This window comes from Phocoena phocoena, chromosome 4, assembly GCF_963924675.1.
Source record: "Phocoena phocoena chromosome 4, mPhoPho1.1, whole genome shotgun sequence".
Classification (NCBI taxonomy): Eukaryota; Metazoa; Chordata; class Mammalia; order Artiodactyla; family Phocoenidae; genus Phocoena; species Phocoena phocoena.
This window is the reverse complement of record NC_089222.1, coordinates 7505394-7521839: the sequence shown is the minus strand read 5'-3', so window position 1 is coordinate 7521839 and position 16446 is coordinate 7505394.

The window sequence follows — 16446 nt, the reverse complement described above, 5'->3', positions numbered from 1 at the left end:
TTTTTCTTTTGTTTGTTTGTTTGTTTGTTTGTTTTAGGTTCCATATATATGTGTTAACAAACGAAATTTGCTTTTCTTTTTCTCACTTACTTCACTCTGTATGACAGTCTCTAGGTACATCCACCTCACTATAAATAACTCAGTTTCGTTCCTTTTTATGACTGAGTAATATTCCATTGTATATATGTGCCACATCTTCTTTACCCATTCATCTGTTGATAGACACTTAGGTTGCTTCCATGTCCTGGCTATTGTAAATAGAGCTGCAGTGAACATTGTGGTACATGACTCTTTTTGAATTATGGTTTTCTCAGGGTATATGCCCAGCAGTGGGAATGCTGGGTCACATGGTAGTTCTATTTTTAGTTTTTTTAAGGAACCTCCATACTGTTCTCCATAGTGGCTGTATGTATCAGTTTACATTCCCACCAACACTGCAAGAGGGTTCCCTTTTCTCCACACCCTCTCCAGCATTTATTGTTTCTAGATATTTTGATGATTGCCATTCTGACCGGTGTGAGATGATATCTCATTGTATTTTTGATTTGCATTTCTCTAATGATTAATGATGTTGAGCATTCTTTCATGTGTTTGTTGTCAATCTGTATATCTTCTTTGGAGAAATGTCTATTTATGTCGTCTTCCCATTTTTGGATTGGGCTGTTTGTTGTTTTGATATTGAGCTGCATGAGTTGCTTGTATGAATTGAAGATTAATCCTCTGTCAGTTGCTTCATTCACAAATATTTTATCCCATTCTGAGTGTTATCTTTTCATCTTGTTTATAGTTTCCTTTGCTCTGCAAGAGTGTTTAAGCTTCATTAGGTCCCATTTATTTATATTTGTTTTTATTTCCATTTCTCTAAGAGGTGGGTCAAAAAGGATCTTGCTGTGATTTATGTCACAGAGTGTTCTGCCTATGTTTTCCACTAAGAGTTTGATGGTGTCTGGCCTTACATTTAGGATTTTAATCCATTTTGAGTTTATTTTTGTGTATGCTATTAGGGAGTGTTCTAATTTCATTCTTTTACATGTAGCTGTCCAGTTTTCCCAGCACCACTTATTGAAGAGGATGTCTTTTCTCCACTGTATATTCTTGCCTCCTTTACAAAGATAAGGGGACCATATGTGCGTGGGTTTATCTCTGGGCTCTCTATCCTGTTCCATTGATCTATATTTCTGATTCTGTGCCAGTACAATACTGCCTTGATTACTTTAGCTTGGTAGTATAGTCTGAAGTCAGGGAGCCTGATTTCTCCAGCTCCGTTTTTCGTTCTCAAGATTGCTTTGGCTATTCGGGGTCTTTTGTGTTTCCATACAAAATGTGAAATTTTTTGTTCTAGTACTGTGAAAAATGCCAGTGGTAGTTTGATAGGGATTGTATTGAATCTGTAGATTGCTTTGGGTAGTAGAGTCATTTTCACAATGTTGATTATTCCAATCTAAGAACATGGTATATCTCTCCATCTATTTGTATCATCTTTAATTTCTTTCATCAGTGTCTTATAATTTTCTGCATACACGTCTTTTGTCCCCTTATGTAGGTTTATTCTTAGATATTTTATTCTTCTTGTTGCAATGGTAAGTGGGAGTGTTTCTTAATTTCACTTTCAGATTTTTCATTATTAGTGTACAGGAATGCAAGAGATTTCTGTGTATTAATTTTGTATCCTGCTACTTTACCAAATTCATTGATTAGCTCAGGTAGATTTCTGGTAGCATCTTTAGGATTCTCTATGTATAGTATCATGTCATCTGCAAACAGTGACAGCTTTACTTCTTTTCCAATTTGGATTCCTTTTATTTCTTTTTCTTCTCTGATTGCTGTTGCTAAAATATCCAAAACTATGTTGAATAATAGTGTGAGAGCAGGCAACCTTGTCTTGTTCCTGATCTTAGTGGAAATGGTTTCAGTTTTTCACCATTGAGGATGATGTTGGTTGTGGGTTTGTCACACATGGCCTTTATTATGTTGAGGAAAGTTCCTGCTATGCCTACACTCTGGCGGGTTTTTATCATAAATGGGTGTTTAATGTTGTGAAAAGCTTTCTCTGCATTTATTGAGCTGATCGTATGGTTTTTCTCCTTCAATTGGTTAATATGGTGTATCACCTTGATTGATTTGTGTATATTGAAGAATCCTTGCATTCCTGGAATAAACTCCACTTGATCATTATGTATGATCCTTTTAGTGTGCTGTTGGATTCTCTTCGCTAGTATTTTGTTGAGGATTTTTGCATCTATATTCATCAGTGATATTTGCCTGTAGTTTTCTTTCTTTGTGACATCTTTGTCTAGTTTTGGTATCAGAGTGATGGTGGCCTTGTTGAATGAATTTGGGAGTGTTCCTCTGCTATATTTTGGAAGAGTTTGAGAAGGATAGGTGTTAGATCTTCTCTAAATATTTGATAGAATTCCCTTGTGAAGCCATCCGGTCCTGGGCTTTTGTCTGCTGGAAGATTTGTAATCACAGTTTCAATTTCAGTGCTTGTGATTGGTCTGTTCATATTTTCTATTTCTTCCTGGTTCAGTCTCGGAAGGTTGTGCATTTTTAAGAATTTGTCCATGTCTTCCAGGTTGTCCATTTTATTGGCTATAGTTGCTTGTAGTCATCTCTCATGATCCTTTGTATTTCTGCAGTGTCAGTTGTTACTTCTCCTTTTTCATTTCTAATTCTATTGATTTGAGTCTTCTCCCTTTTTTTCTTGATAAATCTGGCTAATTCTTTATCAATTTTGTTTATCTTCTCACAGAACCAGCTTTTAGTGTTATTGATCTTTGCTATCATTTCCTTCATTTCTTTTTCATTTATTTCTGATCTGATCTTTATGATTTCTTTCCTTCTGCTAACTTTGGGGTTTTTTTGTTATTCTTTCTCTAATTGCTTTAGGTACAGGGTTAGGTCGTTTATTTGAGATGTTTCTTATTTCTTAAGGTAGGCTTGTATAGCTATAAACTTCTCTCTTAGAAGTGCTTTTCCTGCATCCCATAGAATTTAGGGTCATTGTGTTTTCATTGTCATTTGTTTCTAGGTATTTTTTTATTTCTTCTTTGATTTCTTCAGTGATCTCTTGGTTATTAAGTAGTGTGTTGTTTATCCTCCATGTGTTTGTATTTCTTACAGATTTGTTTGTGTAATTGATATCTAGTCCTATAGTGTTTTGGTCGGAAAAGATACTTGATACAATTGCAATTTTCTTAAATTTACCAAGGCTTGATTTGTGACCAAAGATATGATCTATCCCGGAGAATGTTCCATGAGTACTTGAGAAGAATGTGTATTCTCGTTTTTGAATGGAATGTCCTATAAATATCAATTAAGTCCATCTTGTTTAATGTATCATTTAAAGCTTTTGTTTCCTTGTTTATTTTCATTTTGGATGATCTGTCCATTGGTTAAAGTGGGGTGTTAAATTTCCCTACTATAATTGTGTTGCTGTCGATTTCCTCTTTTATGGCTGTTAGTATTTGCCTTCTGTATTGAGGTGCCCCTATATTAGGTGCATAAATATTTACAATTGTTATATCTTCCTCTTCGATTGAGCCCTTGATCATTATGTAGTATCCTTCTTTGTCTCTTGTAATTGTCTTTGTTTTAAAGTCTATTTTTTGTGATATGAGAATTACTACTCCAGCTTTCTTTTGATTTCCATTGGCATGGAATATCTTTTTCCATTCCCTCACCTTCAGTCTGTATGTGTCCCTAGGTCTGAAGTGGGTCTCTTGTAGACAGCACATATACGGGTCTTGTTTTTGTATCCATTCAGCCAGTCTATGTCTTTTGGCTGGAACATTTAATCCATTTACATTTAAGGTAATTATTGACATGCATGTTCCTATTACCATTTTCTTCATTGTTTTGGGTATATTATTGTAGGTCTTTTCCTTCTCTTGTGTTTCATGCCTGTAGGAGTTCCTTTAGCATTTGTTGTAAAGCTGGTTTGGTGGTGCTGAATATTCTTAAGTTTTGCTTGTCTGTAAAGCTTTTAATTTCTCTGTCAAATCTGAATAAGATCCTTGCTGTGTAGAGTAATCTTGGTTGTAGGTTTTTCTCTTTCATCACTTTAAATATGTCCTGCCACTCCCTTCTGGCTTGCAGAGATTCTGCTGAATGATCAGCTGTTAACCTTATGGGGATTCCCTTATGTGTTACTTGTTGTTTTTCCTTTGCTGCTTTTAATATTTGCTTTCTGTATTTAATTTTTGATAGTTTGATTAATATGTGTCTTGGCATGTTTCTCCTGGGTTTTATTCTTTATGGGACTCTCTGTGCTTCCTGGACTTGATTAACTATTTCCTTTCTCATATTAGGGAAGTTTTCAACTATAACCTCTTCAAATATTTTCTCAGTCCCTTTCTTTTTCTCTTCTTCTTCTGGGTCCCCTATAATTCGAATGTTGGTGTGTTTAATGTTGTCCGAGAGGCCTCTGAGACTGTCCTCAATTCTTTTCATTCTTTTTTCTTTATTCTGATTTGCAGTAGTTATTTCCAGTATTTTATATTCCAGGTCACTTATCCGTCCTTCTGCCTCAGTTATTCTGCTATTGATCCCTTCTAAGGAATTTTTAATTTCATTTAGTGTTGTTCATCTCTGTTTGTTTGCTCTTTAGTTTTTCTAGGTCCTCGTTATACATTTCTTGTATTTTCTCCATTCTATTTCCAAGATTTTGGATCATCTTTACTATCATTATTCTGAATTCTTTTTCAGGTAGACTGCCTATTTCCTCTTCATTTGTTAGGTCTGGTTGGTTTTTGCCTTGCTCCTTCATCTGCTGTGTGTTTCTTTGTCTTCTCATTTTGCTTAACTTACTGTGTTTGGGGGTCTCCTTTTCGCAGGCTGCAGGTTCGTAATTTCCGTTGTTTTTGGTGTCCATCCCCAGTGGCTCAGGTTGGTTCAGTGGGTTGTGTAGGCTTCCTGGTGGAGGGGACTAATGCCTGTGTTCTCGTGAATGAGGCTGGATCTTGTCCTTCTGGTGTGCAGGTCCACGTCTGGTGGTGTGTTTTTAGGGTGTCTGTAGCCTTATCATGATTTTAGGCAGCCTCTGTGCTAATGGATGGTTTTGTGTTCCTTTCTTGCTAGTTGTGCGGCATAGAGTGTCCTGCACTGTAGCTTGCTGCTCGTTGAGTGCAGCTGTGTCTTGGCATTGAGATGGAGATCTCTGGGAGATTTTTGCCATTTCATATTACGTGGAGCTGGGAGGTCTGTTGTGGAGCAGTGTCCTGAACTTTGTTCTCCCACCTCAGTGGCACAGCCCTGATGCCTGGCGGGAGCACCAAGAGCCTGTCCTCCATACGGCTCAGAAAAAAAGGGAGAAAAGAAAGAAAGAAAGAAGATAAAATAAAATAAGTAAAATAAATTTATTAAAATAAAAAATAATTATCAAGAAAAAATATTTTTAAGTAATAAAAAAAAAGGACCGACAGAACCCTAAGACAAATAGTAAAAGCAAAGCTATACAGACAAAATCACACAGAGAAGCATACACATACACACAAAAAGGAAAAGGGGAAAAATATATATATCGTTGCCCCCAAAGTTGACCTCCTCAATTTGGGATGATTTGTTGTCTATTCATGTATTCCACAGATGCAGGGTACATCAAGTTGATTGTGCAGATTTAATCTGCTGTTCCTGAGGCTGCTGGGAGAAATTTCCCTTTCTCTTCTTTGTTCGCACAGCTCCCGGGGTTCAGCTTTGGGTTTGGCCCCGCCTCTGCTTGTACGTCGCCTGAGGGTGTCTGTTCTTCGCTCAGACAGGACGGGATTAAAGGAGCAGCTGCTTCGGGGGCTCTGGCTCACTCAGGCTGGGGGGAGGGAGGGGTACGGAGTGCGGGGTGAGCTTTTGGTGGCAGAGGCCAGTGTGACATTGCACCAGCTTGAGGCGCCATGCGTTCTCCCTGGGAAGTTGTCCCTGGATCACGGGACCGTGGCAGTGGCAGGCTGCACAGGCTCTTGGGAGGGGAGGTGTTGAGAGTGACCTGTGCTTGCACACAGATTTCTTGGTGGCGGCAGCAGCAGCCTTAGAGTCCCATGCCTGTCTCTGGGGTCTGCATTGGTAGCCGTGGTTCGTGCCTGTCTCTGGAGCTCCTTTAAGCAGCACTGTTAATCCCCTCTCCTCATGCACCAGGAAACAAAGAGTCAAGAAAAAGTCTCTTGCCTCTTCGGCAGGTTCAGAATTTTCCCCGGACTCCCTCCCGGCTAGCCGTGGCACACTAGCCGCCTTCAGGCTGTGTTCATGCCGCCAGCCCCAGTCCTCTCCTGGCGCTCTGACCGAAGCCCAAGCGTCAGCTCCCAGCCCTGCCCGTCCCAGCGTGGGAGCAGACAAGCCTCTCAGGCTGCTGAGTGCCGGTCGGCCCTGATCCTCTGTGAGGGAATCTCCCCGCTTTGCCCTCCACACCCCTGTTGCTGTGCTCTCCTCCACGGCTGCGAAGCTTTCCCCCTCCGCCACCAACAGTCTCCGTCCGCGAAGGGGCTTCCGAGTGTGTGGAAACCTCTACTCCTTCACGGCTCCCTCCCACTGGTGCAGGTCCCGTACCTATTCTTTTGTCTCTTTTTTTCTTTTTTCTTTTGCCCTACCCAGGTACGTGGGGGGTTTCTCGCCTTTTGGGAGGTCTGAGGTCTTCTGCCAGCATTCAGTAGGTGTTCTGTAGGAGTTGTTCCACGTGTAGATGTATTTCTCATGTATTTGTGGGGAGGAAGGTGATCTCCGCGTCTTACTCTTCCGCCATCTTGAAGCTCCTCCTGAGGAGTTATGTTCTTATTAAGACCCTAGTGTTTCCAGAGCTGTCTTCTCTCTGACGCTGGGTTCCCTACTTCTTCAGCTTGGGACACCCCAGGTTACGCACTTTGCTACGTAATAAGCTACAAACACGTTCAGCAACATTATCCAATAGAAACATTATGTGAGTCACAAATGCAAGCCGTATATTTAGTTTTACATTTTCTAGTAGCCACATTACGTAGAATAAAAAGACACAAGTAAAATTAATTTTAATAGTACATTTCACATAATTCAATATATCCAAATTATTGTCATTTCAATATATAATCAATATAAAAATTACTAATAAGATTATTTACAGTCTTTATTTATAAATAGGTATTTGAAATCTTGGGTGTATTTTATAGTTACAGAACATCTCAATTCAGACTAGTTACATTTCAGGTGTTAAATAGCCACCTGTGGCTAGTGGCTACCATATTGTTCAGCATAGATAATCATCTAATAAATAGTCTATGGAATCAGATCAAAATTATCAGATAAATTGATTACTAAATAAATGAATAAATAACTGACAGTCACTCCTGTCAGATTCTGCTTTCATGATCTCTCTTTGTTTCTGATGGTTAGGGGTGGAGTGTGTGTTATAGGTCCATGAAGGAAAGAGGGACAGTCGCGAAAGGAGAAAATGCAGCCAAATTCTCATTTTTAAAAAATTCTGTTACCATTTTTTGTTTGTTTGTTTCTTGAATTTTTCCTTAATGAATGAAGAAGTAGATAAGGAAGGAAAGAAAGGGGAAGAAGGAAGGAAGTTGTACTAGAACTGAAGGAAGACTTAAACCTCCACATTAATTCAATTTAATTACATCAGTGACCTTTCAACTGTCATGTGACCCATAATCACCTGGGGGACTACTTAAAATGCAGTATTATGAGACTCAACACAAGAAACAAATGAAAAGTAGTAGGATTGGTATTGGCATTTAAACAAATATCCCAGGCAGCACTGATGTAGATTACACAGGAACATTAGGTTAAAGACAGGGTCTAGGACTGGTCCATGAGGAATCATACATTTTCAGTTATAATGAGTTCTCTTGTGAGGATAGAATGGCAGTTATTTTCAAGTGAACCAACTAACCACAATTAGAGGGGGGACCAACTGGACATGGTATTTCTTGGGCAAAACAAACCTTGAACAACAAGATCATGATTGTTGCTGCCTTGGAAATGTCATCAAGGAACAAAAGCTTTTCAGTGGGCAATGACTGGTGAAGAAATGTCCCTTTTAGAGCAAAAGCATTTATTCCGAGATCTGATGGAAGCATCAGGAACCATCAACAAGCATTGTCTCTCATCCTTGGAACTTCCTGGAAACATTTAGGCATGCTTTGATTCTTGCAGGCACAATCAGAGATAGCAAAAGAATGAAGCTCTTCACCAAGGAGACCATGAGAAGCATGGACTTTTGGATGTCCACCAACCAACAGCAGTTTCACATAGCCAGGCACCTCATCAATGCACACGCCCCTGTGTGTACAAGATATTCTGTCATGGCGACAGCCAATGTGGAGCTATGGAGGTGCAGGGGACAGGAGGAGGTTCAGGAAGACTTCCTGTAGAAAGCACTGCTGGAACTGTCTTGGAGGGCGGGAAGGATGTCTTCAGGCAGAGACAGGAGTGAGGTTTGGCAATGGAAAAATGTAAGACCATTCTGGGCAAAGTGGTCAGGGTGGCAGAGAAACTGCTTGGGAGTTAAATGTTAACTCACCATGGGGTGAGTCATGGTTTTCTGCCCTGAGTCCCTATTTGAGTAAAGGTATTACATATATAGGGAGTCAGTTTGTTCAGTTTGTCTCAGTTAGCACCGGACAGACCTGCCCTGTGCTCTCCTTATAGAGTACCCTTCACTCTCACAAGAGTCCCAATTTAGATATAAACTATTATATATAGTCACTCTTACTGTGATGGAAGGATTTTCTCTCTGCTGGTGACTCAGGAAGGTAGAGGGAGGGAGAAATTGGTGGCCTAGCCAATGAGACCTAATATACATTTAAGACATATAATTTTGCATAATTGCCCACTTATCACCTAGACAAAGCAGCTTATCCTTTTATAAACACTTTCTGAAGAACAAACTATTTATCCTCCGTGAGTCAATTTCCTTATCATTAAAGTTCAGTTAATAATCATATTACAGGCCCACACCTCTTATCCAAAAACTCTGGAGAAAGATTTTGAAATTTAGCATTTTTCAGATTTTGGAAAGGTAATTTTTTTTTCAGATTTTAGAAAGTTAATTATATTGGGGCTTCCCTGGCAGTCCAGAAGTTAAGACTGCATGCTTCCACTGCAGGGGGCACGGGTTACATCCCTGGTCAGGGAAATAATATCCCGTATGCAGTGTGGTACAGCCAAAAAAAAAAAAAGAAAGTTAATTATATACCTTCCTCCCCGGTATATATAGCACCTTTTAATCATCACAATTCTGTTTCTGCAGCAAATGTATGAATACGCACACAAAGTGGAATAAATAAGTATTTTATAGCTTCAGATCAGTTCTGCTCATGTTTTGCCATGAATAGGTTTGCGAGGAACTTGTGGGAAAAAGTTATTTCGTTTTGTTTTGAGAGCTCTTGGGATGCCAGAATTGCTGATAAGGGGTTGGTTGTGGAATTGTATTTCACACATGGAGTGATAAATATATTAAATTAGATTTTTCACGTAGAATGTTAGCAGAATGTTCCAGGCCTGTAAGCTAGTAACAAAGATTAGTAGGACTATTTCCCAGAGATCCCAGACAAAAAGTTGTGTCACTTAATCTGCAGCTGTTCCCTGGTTTGGAATATCATCCTCTGTCTCTACTCAGAATCAGATTTCCTCAGACGGTCCCAGTCTCACGGCTCCATCATCCATCAACAGGAACAAACGCTGACCCTCAGCTGGATCCATGAGTCCAGACTCCTTAATGAGATAGTGAAAATAAATAAGGTCCTATGAAAATTCGATTAAAATCCAATCAAGGAAAATAAACTGCAGACATCTGCTCTTCTCTGCCAGTTCAGTGTCATTTGACTATTTTCTCCTGGTCTTAAAACAAAAACAAGAACAAAACAAAATAAAAAAATTTTTAAAAAGACGGCTTATTTTTCTTGAGTGCCTGCCAGATTGGCATTCGATCCATTAAATAACTATATGAACAAGAGCAGAGGAAAAGTAAACAGTACGGTGAAGGACACACAGGCTATATATTTTTTGGCCCTTGTTTCTCATTCAGAAATGTATTGTTTGGTGAACTCACTTTTCTTTCAGATAATAGTAAAACAGTGTTTTGAGTTTCTTTGGAAATGGTCATCCAGCTTTGTATCCAAATCTATCAGCCATGACTGAAAATGTTGTTTTGGACACTGAAAAACAAAAAACAAACAAAAAAATCTTAATGGTGTCTATCTGGGTGAAGTAAATACCTAATCAGTTAATCTCTGGTGCCATTCCCATCTGAGAGAGGCATTTATTCTTTCTCCACAGTTCAACTTGATATGGCTTCTGTGTGATTTCTCCACCAATAAATAAGCAGGTATTCAGTGATGTATGAAAACCACAACAGGCACAGTGTTGGGAAATCAGAGTGGGGACCATGCCCGGCAGAAATTTGGAGAAACATCCTGCCTTAGTCAGTTTGTACTGCCATAGCAGAACACCATAGACTGGGTGGCTTAAACAACAAACATTTATTTCTCACAGTTCTGGAGGCTGGAAATCCAAGATCAGGGTGCCACCATGGTTAGGTTCTTGGTGAGGGCCTTCTCCTGCCTCACAGACAACCTTCATATCCTCACATGTCAGAGAGAAAGAGGGCTGTCACTCTTCTTATAAGGGCACTAATCCCATCACAGGGGCACCCCCTTTATGACTTAATCACCTCCCAAGGCCCCATCTGCAAATAGCATCACAGTAGGGCTCCAGCATGAGTTTTAGGGGAAAACCAACATGCAATCCATAACATATCCCAATTACCTTGCACATAAATAGCTTAGACATAATGATGGTTTGACCGGACTGGAAACTCCAAGCAGACTGTCCAGACCTAATTGGTCACCTCTGAGAGGCTGAATGCACCTGCCACACTGTGACCCAGTTATATTCTTCATTCTGGACTGAATATCCACTGAGGTCATACTAACCACTCAGGTCATACTGAGAGGACCAAATATATGGACCAGGCTGAACCAGTCACAGGCTGTCTTATCTCAATGTTTCAAACTAGTGAGTGGCAGCCCAGACACACCCACCACTGCAAACCTCAGTGAACAAGACTGACACTCTGCTTCAGCCACATGGATGACTGAGACACACTATACCAGACACTCCAGCGATGCTGGACTCATCCCACTCTCATCACTCAAGATAAACTTGAATTAGGCACTCACCACTCAGACCCACAGATCATTTTCTCCCTCCTGCTCATGATCTCCCCTCAGGACCCCAGGAGATTCTGCTATTCCAACCTAAGATGTTTCCCAAAGGGGAAAGGATTGAAAAGATAATTAGGGGTTCCCAGTGGCTGTCTTCTCTTTTTTATTTACAATCCCCAAAAGCTCATCAGGGATAGTTGGAGAAAATATATTCGTTTTTTTCTAAGACTTACACAGTCTTCTTGGTTGGTCATAGGGACAGGTGTGGACCATTTTTATTTTATTTTAAGGGCTTGATCACTGAACACAGACTATTGTGTCTGGGAAGAATGAGATTATTAATTATGTTTATACTACAATATACATTAATAAAATGGTGATTTTTATAATAACTGTTAAGAACTTCTCAGATGACTAATGTGCTGAGCAGAGCTACGTGAATTTAATAACATAATATGGTAAATCAACGAAATAGAAAGGCAAGGATAAAACACCAGTGTTTATTTAGTAGTTGGCTTCTGTTCTACCCAAATTATAAAATTACTTGCCCCAGTTCACCAACTGGCTTCTTCTGTGTAAACATATTCTTTGTCAAAGCAAATGATCTGCCAAAATTTGAATCGTTATAAATTCATTTAGTAAAAATCCTCTGTGAGGGTTTAATAACTAGTTTCCTTGATTATTTGTGCAACTGAGTAGAATAACCCTCTTCTCTTTCAGTTCTCCTCAAACCAAGCTCTGATTTGTGAGTGGGGGGTGGGAGGGAATGGATTTGCACTCAGGGGACATCTGGCCATGTCTGGAGACATTTTTCAGTTGTCACAATTAGGGGATGGGGGGGTGGGTGCTACCCAGATCCTGCAATGCACAGGACATCCCATATAACAAACAATTATCTGGCCCCAAATGTCAGTGGTGCCAAGGCTGAGAAACTGTTGGGCATAATAAAAAAAAAAAGGTAAAATTTCCACAGCTGGTTTTGTAAACAAACATTCTGACAATCTGACCTCCATCTAGTATATGGCCCTAGAGTAACTCTTAGTCTTCTCAGAGATGGGAAAGAGACACAAAAGAAAATAAAATAGCAAGAAGGGAGCTAAGGATTATGTGTTTTAAATATAGCAGTGTGTACATGTCACAACAAAAAGAAGGACCTACTGTACAGCACAGGGAAGTCTGCTCAATATTCTGTAATAACCTAAATGGGAAAAGAATTTGATAAAGAATGGAAAAAAAAAAGTGAGTTAAGGAGTTTGCACACCTCTCAGTAATCCACATCACAAGCCTCTGAGGCAGAAGATGTTAATGCCCCCATTATACAAATGAAAAACCTGAGACTCGGAAAGTTTAAGAAATTTTCCAAAATTCACTGCAAAGAAATTGGTAAATCCGGCTTGTGAAGTCCATGCCTTCTCCCACTACACTGCATTGCTGCATATAGCAGAGAGGGCATAATTGCTGGCCTCTGGCAAGATGCCTGATGAGGATGCTCCAATTTCCAGAGCAAAGGGAAATTTTGTCGATAGCCTGTGAGATCATGAGAAAGTTAGTCACTTTTGTGAGTGAGAAGAAGGCAGCAGGGACATATCACCCTTTGCAAAAAATCTAATGACCAACATGGTGGAAAATGACCCTTTGCCATTCTTACCTTCAGGTAGAATATGTGTACAGAACAGGACAGTACAGGATGTCATAAAACCAAGTGAAGTTCTAACTCTACTATTATATAACACTGGAATCATGATTCTTAACCTATCACAGTTTAATTTTTTTAATCTACAAACTGGAGATGATGACTACAGTTTCTGGTTCCATAGTTCTGGGGGTGTGTGTAAGAATTTATGTTTCTAACATGTGCCCAGGTGATCATGGTGCCACTGATTGGGGGACCCCACTCTGAAGGCAACACTGACTTAGGACATGGAGGCTTAATTCTACTGCAGAACCTCAGTAGAATGCTATAAATACTAGCTATTATTTTCTTCCATAATTGTTCACCAATCTCACTCCCTATTTACTGTATTCATTTCCTGCCTCGTCTATGAAATTTTTGGTTTGTATGTGTAAGGTGGCTGCCACTGTGATTTGTCTTCATGATGCCGAATATTTTAGCTTCAGAGTATTTCTCTCTCGTGTTGCTTATTACCAATATGGAGTGTCTGTGGCCTGTTTGCCAGGCCACCTGCATCTTTTTCACACTGATTGAGGCTGACTGTAGAGTGTCCTTGTATCAGTTGTCGAATTTGCCTTCAACACACTGTGCGCAGGAGCCAAAAAGTAGGAAATGCAGAAGGCCCAGTCACACTCCAGTGCCATATATGTCTTTTACCATCACTCACCACCTGCTTTTCAGAGAGGAAACAAACTCCTCTTCTGTGTGCACTAATAATCCCTGAGCAGGGAGAGAAGGATCCACGCCAAGATGCCTTCCTCTTAGCAGCCTATTTGGAGAAGATCTAACTCAACGTGTCCTTTCATCATAAGACAGATTCCTTACTTACACAATAGCCATGAGCGTAAGAGAAGGAGGGCAAGGCTGAGAGCTGTTGCTAAGACTTCTCAACCTCTAATTTGTTTTCTTGTCATCTACCCAGTCCTTTCAGGTCCAGCAGAAATTCCATGATACCTGTATCAATTAGGATCTAGCCAGAAAAATAAAATCACCTTGTCAAGTAAGCCAACGGAAGAAATGCAATATGGAGGATTAGTAACAAGGTGCTAGAAGAGCAGAAAAAGCACACAGGGAAAGGAAAAACAACCCAGAAAGTATCAATTACTAGATGCTGTCATCAACTATAGGGCTGGAGAGACAGAGAGAAGGTGGAGTAACCGTGGGTTAGAGCCATATAGCAGAAGTTGGAACTCTGATGGACCAGCCTGGTGGGAGCTGGAACGATGGTGAACGACGGTCACAGGTACTACTACTCAAAGAACAAAGGCACCATTCAAAGAACAGAGAGGAAGAGAAATATCCTGGCTTCTCTCTTTATTCCACATTCCCTCCCACTGGTACTTCACTGGAAGTACCAGTGAGTACTTCCCTTTAGCCCAACCTAGGAAGAAAAGGAGTCTGGGAAATGTAGTTTGCAGGGTCAGCCCTCTTTTATGCAAAGCAAGGGAAGGGCCATAATAGATCTGAATGCAAACAGGCAGATAAATGTCGCAGTAGCCAACCCCATCAGCTTTAAATATATCCCAAGTGAAAAGTAGCATTTAATAAGTCAGTTTTTCATCCTGCCTTGTGATCAAGTTACCTTATCTCTTTTCTGTTAGATTTCATGAAAGGTAGCCATTCATAGTTGAAACACGTGTCTGTCTCAGACACAACTTTGGCCAAAAAAAATCCTTGAATCTCAATTCCTACATCTCTATAATTGAGATAATATATTGCCTATGTCATAGGGTTTTGTGAGGATTAAATGAGACAATGTTTATAAAGCACAATGTCTAGCACATAAACAGCACTCATTATTATAAGTAAATGGACACTGTCACATTCATTTTAAGTCTCTCAGCATCTTGCATACAGACTCTCAAATATTTGCTGAAGACACAAGTCAATGATCAGTGATACCTGCCTTTCTGTTTCCCTTTCTATTTGTATTTGTTTTCAAGCTGATAATTCTTTATTCAAAAGGGGTTGGGATGGGGAAAGTACCAAGGGCACTGGAATGTTTTATCACTTCAGAAATGTTTCACAGTGAGCCGTCCTAAACCAAATCTAATGCTAACTTGAATTTTTCATGGTGAGCTGGTGCGTGATGTGGAGACTTAACAGCAGTTCCTGTAAAAGGTATAATTTGGATACCAATTATATTGTCATTGCTGCTATTACTTAAGAAGAAGGAGTTAATTTGCCTTCTGTTTGCCCTAAGAAAAAGGGTCAGCCAGGTCAAGTGGGTCACCACTTTGTGTTGTTTTGTTTGAGAAGTGCACAATGAGCCTGTTTGTGATGTGAAACAATAAGCACTTCGAATTTCAGCATCTCATTGTCCTAGGGTGTCAGTGCCTGTCGAGGGTCATGTCGCTTAGGCATTTAAGGCTGGCTTTCAGCTTTAGAAAGGGCTGGGCAACCTGCTTTATTTATATAAAGATAATTAAAAGCAAAACAGTCAAGGGGCCACCTATCCTTTGTTGAGGTTCTGGCAGATCCTAGAGTCACTTATTTTGGAGCAAGTTGGGTAAAAGCCAACCAAAATTTGTTGCTTTATGACCAATCATTGTCAGCATGGTGGTAAATGAATGGAAAAATGTCACTGCAAAAACCAAAGGGTAAACGTTGAATTTTAGGTTGTGGAATTACAGTCGTTTTAAGATGAATGCTATAGCTAAGACATTTTGCTCTCATATTACCATATTCATCTAGGTCAAAAACTCACTTTTTATTCTTAACATAACATTTTTAAGAGACCATATTTGGCAGATTTAGAGAAAGGTTGTTTTAAATTGAGATAACCTGCAATTCGGGAGAATGTACTGCTATAATTTAAAAAAAAAAGACACATAAAGTTCCTGAAGTCAAGTACAAACTCTTGATGTCTCAAATTTAGAATCCAGCATTTCATTTTTAGAGAGAGCAAGTTCCTATATTTGAATTTAGATTCCACAAAGATGCATGAGGCATTATGATGTTTCTTTTTCAGATCTTTTGTGTTTTCTTACCTGGAATGGACTGTAGGTTCAGCATGATATGAGTCCAAGGCATCACACAGCTCAAAGTAGACTGAGCACATGTGGGTCTCTCAAGATGTAGGCTCTGATGCCAAGAGCCCTGTTTCCGCTCCTGGATCCCAAGAGGTCACCTTAGGGTTGCACTTCTGGGACTTTTGGAAAAAGCTCTACTCCACTGCCACCTGCAATTGAAATCAGTGGAATCATCTGATACTAGATACTTTTATTTTTACTAGTGATGATCTTTTAAGGCTTAAAATTTTATGCTTTGGGGAAATGGTTAACTGTTTATAGGAAGGTGCAAATTAACTATTTATAGGAAGGTGCAAATTAAAAGTCTTCATTTCACACAAAAACTCAGTTCACCAATTACTTCTTAATATTTTTTGGTCAGAGTGAATGACCATCCTGCTTTAGATGTCTCTAATTGCCTAAGATCTTGTTGACTCTGATTTAGCTGGTATCAGACCTAATTCAGAACTTATGTTACACTGAGTATTAAGGCTTATTCTTACCCTAAGTCTATTTAGCCCTTTACTATCATGCATTCATTAATCCAAGCATTAATCCATTTATTTGTTCACTAATTCATTCAACAAGTATTTATTGAACCTCATTAAGTGCCAGGTTCTCTAAGGGT